Below are 8424 nucleotides of genomic sequence, written 5' to 3' on the forward strand. Positions count from 1 at the left end.
ACTTGATCCTCGTCAGATACTGCTCTCCTGTCTCTCCATCTACATCATAAGAGCCCAGAGACCAAAGGTATCTCTCTGGACCCACAGGATGCTACAACGGTGCTACAGACAGTCCAAGGGCACAGTCAGTCCTCCCTCGTTGAATATTGGTGAGGAGCTTTGCTCCCACAGGGGAGACGAATACTCAGATACCCCGAGACCACCTTCACTCTCTGTCCCTCCAGAACGTAGGGGAGGAAGGGCTGCCTCGCCTTCACATAGTCTTCCTACTGACCCTGCTAGCCTGTCATGAAATTGTCAAAGCAGCTTCTTCAAATATTTCACTTTTTTTTTTTTTTTTTGAGACAGTCTTGCTCTGTCGCCCAGGCTGGAGTGGCGCAATCTCAGCTCATTGCAACCACCGCCTCCCGGGTTCAAGCGATTTTCCTGCCTCAGCCTCCCAAGTAGCTGGGATTACAGGAGCCCACCACCACATCGACTAATTTTTGTATTTTTTGTAGAGATGGGGTTTTGCCATGTTGGCCAGGCTGGTCTCAAACTCCCGACCTCAGGTGATCCACCCACCTCAGCCTCCCAAAGTGCTGGGGTTACAGGCGTGAGCCACCGCGTCCGGCCCAAATATTTCACTTTCTGAACTTGATCCAAGAAGCCGGTGGACACAGAGAAACTGTCACTCACTTTCCTAGCTTCCTCCTGAAGAGTGTCTGTGTTGGAACTGTTATTAGAGGATGTAAATACTGCAGACACATGTGCAAACGTAAACACAACCTCCTCTTGCTGTTGTTCACTGTATTTCGTTTGACCCAGGCATTGCTTCCTAGGGTGCTGCATCCTTCTTTCCTCTGTAGCATGTGGTGAAGGAGAACATGAAACCATGATGCAGCACACGGAGCGGATGGAGAGGCGCGGCGCAGGTGGCGGTGCGCCGGGGAGTCTGAAGCCCACCATAGCTATGCTTGCCAAGGCCACCTTCCCCTACTGCCCACTCCCTGAGTCAGGCAAGGACGCCCTTCACAAATTCACACAAAGGCACTTTCTAGGCTAGTGGCCTTGACTTGAGAACAGAGATTTCCAGATTCTCCCACTGACAGAGTGGTGAGTGAAGAATCCCCAAGGTCGTTGAGCCCTATCTTCCCAGTCTCCCCGGAAAAATACAAGCAGGCCTTTCCCTTGATTTTCAGGAACATGGAGGAATAAGAAATGCAAACCCTGGAGGTAAGGAAGATGCCACCGACGAAGCACACAAAGCAGCCCAGAGAAAAGGGAAGAGTAAGAAAATCCTCTGAGGGGGCTTTCCCTGTTTGTGTTTGGAAGGGCAGTGTGTACCTAGCTAGGGCTGCTGAAACATAAACACCACACAACGGGCAGCTTCAACAACAGAAATGTATTCTCTCACAGTTCTGGAGGCTGGAAGTCCAAGACGAAGGTGTCCACAGAGCTAGATTCTTCTGTGGCCACTCTCCTTGGCTCACAGATAGCCTTTCTCCTTTCTTTTGCTGCCCCTTCATGTGGCCATCCCTCTGTGTGCCTGCGCCCCTGGGGTCTCCCTGTGTCTCCAATTTCCTCTTCTTATAAGGACACCAGTCAATTGGATTAAGAGTTTAAGGAGCTGTGCACAGATGCCAGCTGGACTTATGATGGTTAATTTCATGTTTCAACTTGGCTATGGAGCGTCCAGATATTTGGACAAACATTCTTCTAGATGTTTCTGCAAGCGTGTCTCTGGATGATACTAACACCTGACTTTGTAGATTGAGTAAAGCAGATTATCCTTCCTAATCCGGACGGGACTCATGCAGTGGTTCCCCTGCTGAATATCCTATTCCAAATCCTGGATTTGCAATTAAAAAAGGGGTGTATAGCCCTGGAGGTCTGGGCTTGGGGAGGCCAGCCTTGGTTTCCACTTCAAAGGGGCCTGCATTCATGTATTTCATCACAATTGTGGCCTACAACGTGCCAGGGGAAAGAGAATGGTGCTGGCACTCAGCTCACACGAAGGTGTCCGGAGCCTCGCTGCCTCTGGGGTTTGCACTGCCCTGATCTGAGCTTTGTTGGACTGAGAGAGAATGATATGGAGAGTGACAGGGGTCAGGGAAGGTCTGTACAAGGGGAGACATCAGTGCTGAACCCTGGAAGGGAGACGGAGCCAGCCACACAAAAGGCAGGCAAGGCATGCTAGCCAGAGGGGAGAGCCTTGGGGAAGAGCTTGGCTCTGTTCAACATGGAAGGGGAGCAGCCGAGAGTGATGCCCTCTCCATCAGTGTGGATCTCCAAGGCACCTCTTCTTGGGTGTCTTGAGTTCACCTCCACCCTCCAGGTGAGCACTTATACCTGGGGCTCTCCCAGAAAACACATATTGCTTGAAGCTCAAAGGCAGTTTAACATTTAAAAAGTAAAATCAGATTTGCCATTTAAAGCACAGCCCAATACCAGCCATTCCCCTGTTCACAAGCTTTCCGTCTGACTACAGCCAAGCTGCTCACCAGGGTATCGATGGGGCCTCGTGATTCAGCGCTGGCTCACCTGCCAGCCCCATTCCCCACCACCTCCCTTCCGGCTGCTCACCTGGCCACCAGCCTCCACTTCCTCTCTGCCTTTCCTCTCCTTATCCCTCAGCTGAGGACCCTGACATGGTACCTCTCATTCTCCACCTAGCCTGCTGCAAACCTTCCTCTCTCCTGAGGTCCAACTCAGATGTTACCTCCTTCCTGAAGCTTCCTTGAGAGCCCCAGCCCTTGTCTGCATGCTGCACTATCCAGGCCTCGCTCCCTCCTGCCCCCTCTTAAGTGCCACTTCTGGCCGGGTGTGGTGGCTCACGACTATAATCCTAGCATTTTGGGAGGCCGAGGCAGGCGGATCACCTGAGGTCAGGAGTTCGAGACCAGCCTGGCCAACATGGTGAAACGCCATCTCTACTAAAAATACAAAAATTAGCCCGGCATGGTGATGGGCGCCTATAATCCCAGCTACTTGGGAGGCTGAGGCAGGAGAATTGCTTGAACCTGGGAGACAGAGGTTGCAGTGAGCCGAGACCACACCATTGCACTCCAGCCTGGGCAACAAGAGCAAAACTCCATCTCAAAAACAAACAAACAAACAAAACAGTTTCACTTCTGTGGATGTCCTGAACTCTAGTAGATGGGAGCTGCCTAAAAGCCAGTGTGGCCTCTGATCTTTGATATTGCCTACAACAATGCTAAACCAAGGTTTACCATTAAGCCGATGAGTGAAAGTATGACATTTATAAAGAGCCTTCTGAGACAGGAAGTGTTATTCTCAAGCCAAGGTTAGAAGGATTCAAGTGGTCCATATTAGGATTCTTGAGTTGCAAGGATTGGGTTACTTGGTGTGTTGGTTTCCTATTGCTGCTTTAAGAAATGACCAGGCGCACAGTTACTTAGAGCAACACAACATTTTCATCTACAGTTCTCTCATTCCGACTGTCAAGACAGGTCTCACTGGGCTTGAATCAAGGTGTCTACAGGGCTGTGCTTTTTCCGGGACACACTGTAGGAGAGAATGTTTCCTTGCCTTTTCTACCCAAATATCTTGGCTCATAGCTCCTTCCTCCATCTTTAAGTTAGTGCCATAGCATCTTTCCGACTCTGATTCTCTCCACTTCGACCTTCCATTTTTAAAGATCTCAGCAATGACATTGGGCCCACTTGGATAACGCAGGATAATCTTCCTATTTTAATGTCAGCTGATTAGCAACCTCAATTCTCCTTTGCCATGTAAGCTAATGTATTCATAGGTTCTGGGGATTAGGATGTGGGCACGCTGACCACACTCCAGGGTTCTCATGGAGGCCTCAGTCCCTAGAGACCAGGAAGAGCCTGGAATCCGAAGTAGTAAAGCAGGCAGGGGTGGTGGCTCACACCTGTAATCCCAGCACTTTGGGAGGCCAAGGCGGGCGGATCACCTGAGGTCGGGAGTTTGAAACCAGCCTGACCAACGTGGAGAAACCCTGTCTCTACTAAAAATACAAAATTAGCCAGGCATGGTGGTGAATGCTACTCGGGAGGCTGAGGCAGGAGAATCGCTTGATCCCAGGAAGTGGGGGTTGCAGTGAGCCGAGATCGCGTCATTGCACTCCAGCCTGGGCAACAGGAGTGAAACTCCGTCTTAAATAAAGAAAAAAGAAAAAAAAAAAGAAAGTAGCAAAGCAGAGAACTGTCCCTCTGCTCCTTTGGGGCATCTCCTTCATTTTGCTTCTCTGCAGACCTGCCCTGTCGATTCCTCAGTCACTTTGGCAGAACACAGCCACCCCCCCACTTTTGAGCTTGTTAGAGTCAGACCCATGAGAAGAATCATTTCTGAACCTCTGGGAGAGAATCTGATTGGCCAGGTACAGCTTGGGTCAGGTACACCCCCCGACTCCCCCATCGGTTAAAGTCGTTGAGTACAAACATGATTGCTAGGTACTTGCCCCCGTGAAAGAGAGAGGAGGGGGGCAGGGGTGGTGGTTAGCTCAGAAGCTGGGCAGATACAACGCCAAAGCGCTAGGTGATGAAGCCACCCTGTGCGAAGGAGGGAGAAAAGGACAAGGACAAATGTCTTTCCTCTCCAAACTTCTTTAGCAAAGTCTCCTGATGGACACATTTTGACTGGGAAAACAGAACCGGAGGTGCCACTCTTCAGACTGTTCTTCTGCCGGTTGGCGGGGGCATTCTCTTCAGCTTCTGACCCTACAGCACAGGGCCAGGCACGGAGAAAGCGAGCGTGCGTGGATGACCAAGTCCGACTTGACTGCGTGTGCAGCCACACTGGCAGAGTTCTGGGCTCTTCTGCACATCCCTCTCTGTTTGCTCATTGTTTTGTTGTTTTGATTAACTCCCGGAAAGCAGGGTGTAAACAGACTACCTAGATTCAAGTTCAAAAGCACTATAAAGCTGCCCTTTAAAACCATCTTTTAATAAATGGTGGCCTTAGATTTGTTTTGTAGAGATTTTTTACCCAAGGTTTTCCTAAAAGGAAGCACATTTTTTTGAAACATGGTACTGTGCAGGGGACAGGGCCACCTCTGGCGCTGGTAGTGGGGCTCGGTGGGGACGGGCTGTGTGCTTGTGGCTTGCCATGCCTCCGACTGCCTCTGCAAGGGCCTGAGCTCCAGGAAGGCAGCAATGGCAGACGCCACTGCATGTCCACGGAGCTGAGCTCCACCACAGAAGGCAAACCAGAGACACCACCCTAGAGCTTGTGATCTGGCCAGGAGGAATTATACAATAAATTAATTACAATTCCAATAAGCCGTTTAAAAAAAAAACAAAAACACAGGGCATATGATGACATTTGAAGGGGAACCTGAGCCAGTCTGGGGATCAGGAGCATCTTGTCTGAGAGTGACCTTTGGGTGGAGATCCATAGGAAGGGGATGTTTAAGGCTGGGCTGGGGGATTGCAGGGGAGAATGTTCAAAGTGGAGGTGACTGGATGGGCAAAGGCTTGAGCAAGGGCAAGCTTGAGCAGTCCAAGAACAAGAGAGGAAACCAGGGTGGGTACAGTACCAAGGGGAGCAAAGCGAGCTGGGCTGGAGTGGGTCAGGGCCAGGCCATGTGGGGCCTCGCAGGCCTCATGAAGGACTATGAGAATGATGTGTTCTTTGTTTTTTTGAGACAGAGTCTCACTCTGTTCCCCAGGCTGGAGTGCAGTGGCACGATCTCGGCTCACTGCAACCTCCGCCTCCCAGGTTCAAGCAATTCTCTGCCTCAGCCTCCCAAGTAAGTGGGAATACAGGCGCCTGCCACCATGCCCGGCTAATTTTTGTATTTTTAGTAGAGATGGGGTTTCACCATCTTGGCCAGGCTGGTCTTGAACTCCTGACTTCTTGATCCACCCGCCTTGGCCTCCCAAACTGCTGGGATTACAGGCATGAGCCACTGTGCTCAGCCAGGACTGTGAGAATGATCTTTGTAAGATCCCTCTGACTCCAGTGTGAAGATGGTAGGGGTGTGAGAATATAAAGGACAAAAGATGGCCAGGCGCAGTGGCTCATACCTGTAATCCCAGAACCTTGGGAGGCTGGGGCAAGCAGATCACCTGAGTTCAGGAGTTTGAGACCAGCCTGGCCAACATGGTAAAGCTCCCATCTCTACTACAAATACAAAAATTAGCTGGGTGTGATGGCACACACCTGTAATCCTAGCTACTTGGGAGGCTGAGGCACGAGAATCGCTTGAACCCGGTAGGGGGAGGTTGTAGGGAGCGAGATCACGCCATTGCACTCCAGCCTGGGCAACAAAGCAAGACTCCACCTCAAAAAAAAAAAAAAGAGACTCTTACCAGCTCAGACACCCAGCATAGATTCCTCTTGAGGAGCAAATGTTGAAGACAGGCCTTTTGAGAGTGGAAGAGGCAAGAAATTTCCCTTAGGTCCCACCCCATGCATCCGGAGTGCAGTCACATTTGTGGTGCACATTTGCTCACCTTCTAAGTGACTCACTCACTGTCAAGGGTAGTGATGTCTGAACTGGCAGGGCTGAAGGTTTTTCTTTAGTGTAATCATTGCTCAATTACCTTCACCATCTGTGCTGGAAATGATTGTGATGACTTTGCGTGATGAAACCCAGAGGTGACCAGTATTCCTGGGTGTCCTTTCCCACCCTTTATTATAGCAGCGGCATCAGAGTTCAGGAGGCCAGGTTCTCACTTGCGTCAACACACTGCTGCCAGGAAGGTGAGGCGGGGCGGAAGTGAGGTGTGAGCAGGATCTGTGAAGACCACTTGGGTATTCAGGATGGTGGAGACAGCAAGTTGGGGAGGAAAGCCAGAAGATGAAACGCTCAAAGAACGGGCCAAGTTGGCAAGTGGGCTAGGATAGAGACCAGAAGCCGAGAGGGGTTAGAGGAAAAAAATGGGGCATTTCTAGGGAGATCAGATGGACAGAAGGAAGAGGTTTAGCTACAGACAGAAACAGGCAGAGTGCTAGGACTGCCTCAGCACAGTATCAGATCTGCAGGGTATTAACCTTTTGCAAAATTAAGATGCTGGCCAATTCATTCAGCAATTCTTCCAACAAATATTTAGTGAGATGCCAGGTTATTCTGCCTTGGGGATACAAATATATACAAAACAGTCATAGTCCAACATGGAATACGAAACACAGGAATAAGGGTCAGTACAGGACTGAACGAGCAGTAAGGGAGCACAGAAGTGGGAAACCTCCCACCACTGGCAGGTCAGAAAGACTTCCAGGAAGCTACATCTAAACCAGACCTGAAAAATGAATGTGAATTAGCCATTGGATGGGGGCGGGGATTGGTTGAGGTGAAGGTCACAGTCCATTTAAAGGTGAGGAGCAGTGAAGGATGGGGCTCTAGGTAGCCAAAACTGTACCATGAAGGGCTTGGCAAGCCATGCTAGAGTCTATGTCCCATCCTGAGGGCAATCCACAACTAGACCACAAACTCCATGATAACCAGTGTCTCCCTAGCAACCACACAATGCTTGACACATCATAGCTCAATATTTGATAGGTAACGACCGAATGCACAGAGGGACAGCAATGAGGTGCTATGGAAGGATCTTCACAATTTTTAATTCCTAAAATTGAAATGTCTACTAATTATACACAGTCTTCAGCTTCACATTAAAGACTAAACGTGCAATTGCTGGTCATGCTATCGAAGTCACTAAAAGAACTGTTCAGCCGGATGCGGTGGCTCATGCCTGTAATCCCAGCACTTTGGGAAGCTGAAGCAGGCGGATCACGAGGTCAGGAGTTTGAGACCAGACTGGCCAACATAGCGAAACCCCATCTCTACTAAAAATACATAAATTAGCCGGGTGTGGTGGTGCATGCCTGTAATCGTAGCTACTTGGGAGGCTGAGGCAGGAGAATTGCTTGAACCTGGGAGGCAGAGGTTGTAGCAGTGAGCTGCAATCGTGCCACTGCACTCCAACCTGGGCAACAGAGTGACACTCCATCTCAAAAAGAAAAAAAAACAGTTGTTCAAAATATAAGAGCAGTTCTTTGCCTATTTTGAGGAGAGTACTAGAAAAGGCGAGTGAGACAGAAGAGTGTGGATGGGAAACCCTGATGACTGCACCTTTTAGCCCACGGCTGGCATTCTCTTCCTCTGCTGAGAGAGATCAAATAAAAGCTGTGCAGGACAAAAATACAAAAATTAGCCAGGCATGTTGGTGCATGCCTCTAATCCCAACTACTTGGGAGGCTGAGGTAGGAGGATCGCTTGAACCCAGGAGGCAGAGGTTGCAAGGAGCCGAGATCACACCACTGCACTCCAGCCTGGGCAACAGCAAGACTCTGTCTCAAAAAAAAAAAAAAAAAAAAAAAGCGTTGTGCAGGACAACATTTGCTGAAGTTTTTGATTTATTATTAAATTCCTCATCAGGGAGCTCTTCCATCCCAGCTAATTCACTGAGTAAGGTAATCGCCCTTTGTATTTAAGATGATGTTACAGAC

The sequence above is a fragment of the Pongo pygmaeus genome, chromosome 7, assembly GCF_028885625.2.
Source record: "Pongo pygmaeus isolate AG05252 chromosome 7, NHGRI_mPonPyg2-v2.0_pri, whole genome shotgun sequence".
NCBI lineage: Eukaryota > Metazoa > Chordata > Mammalia > Primates > Hominidae > Pongo > Pongo pygmaeus.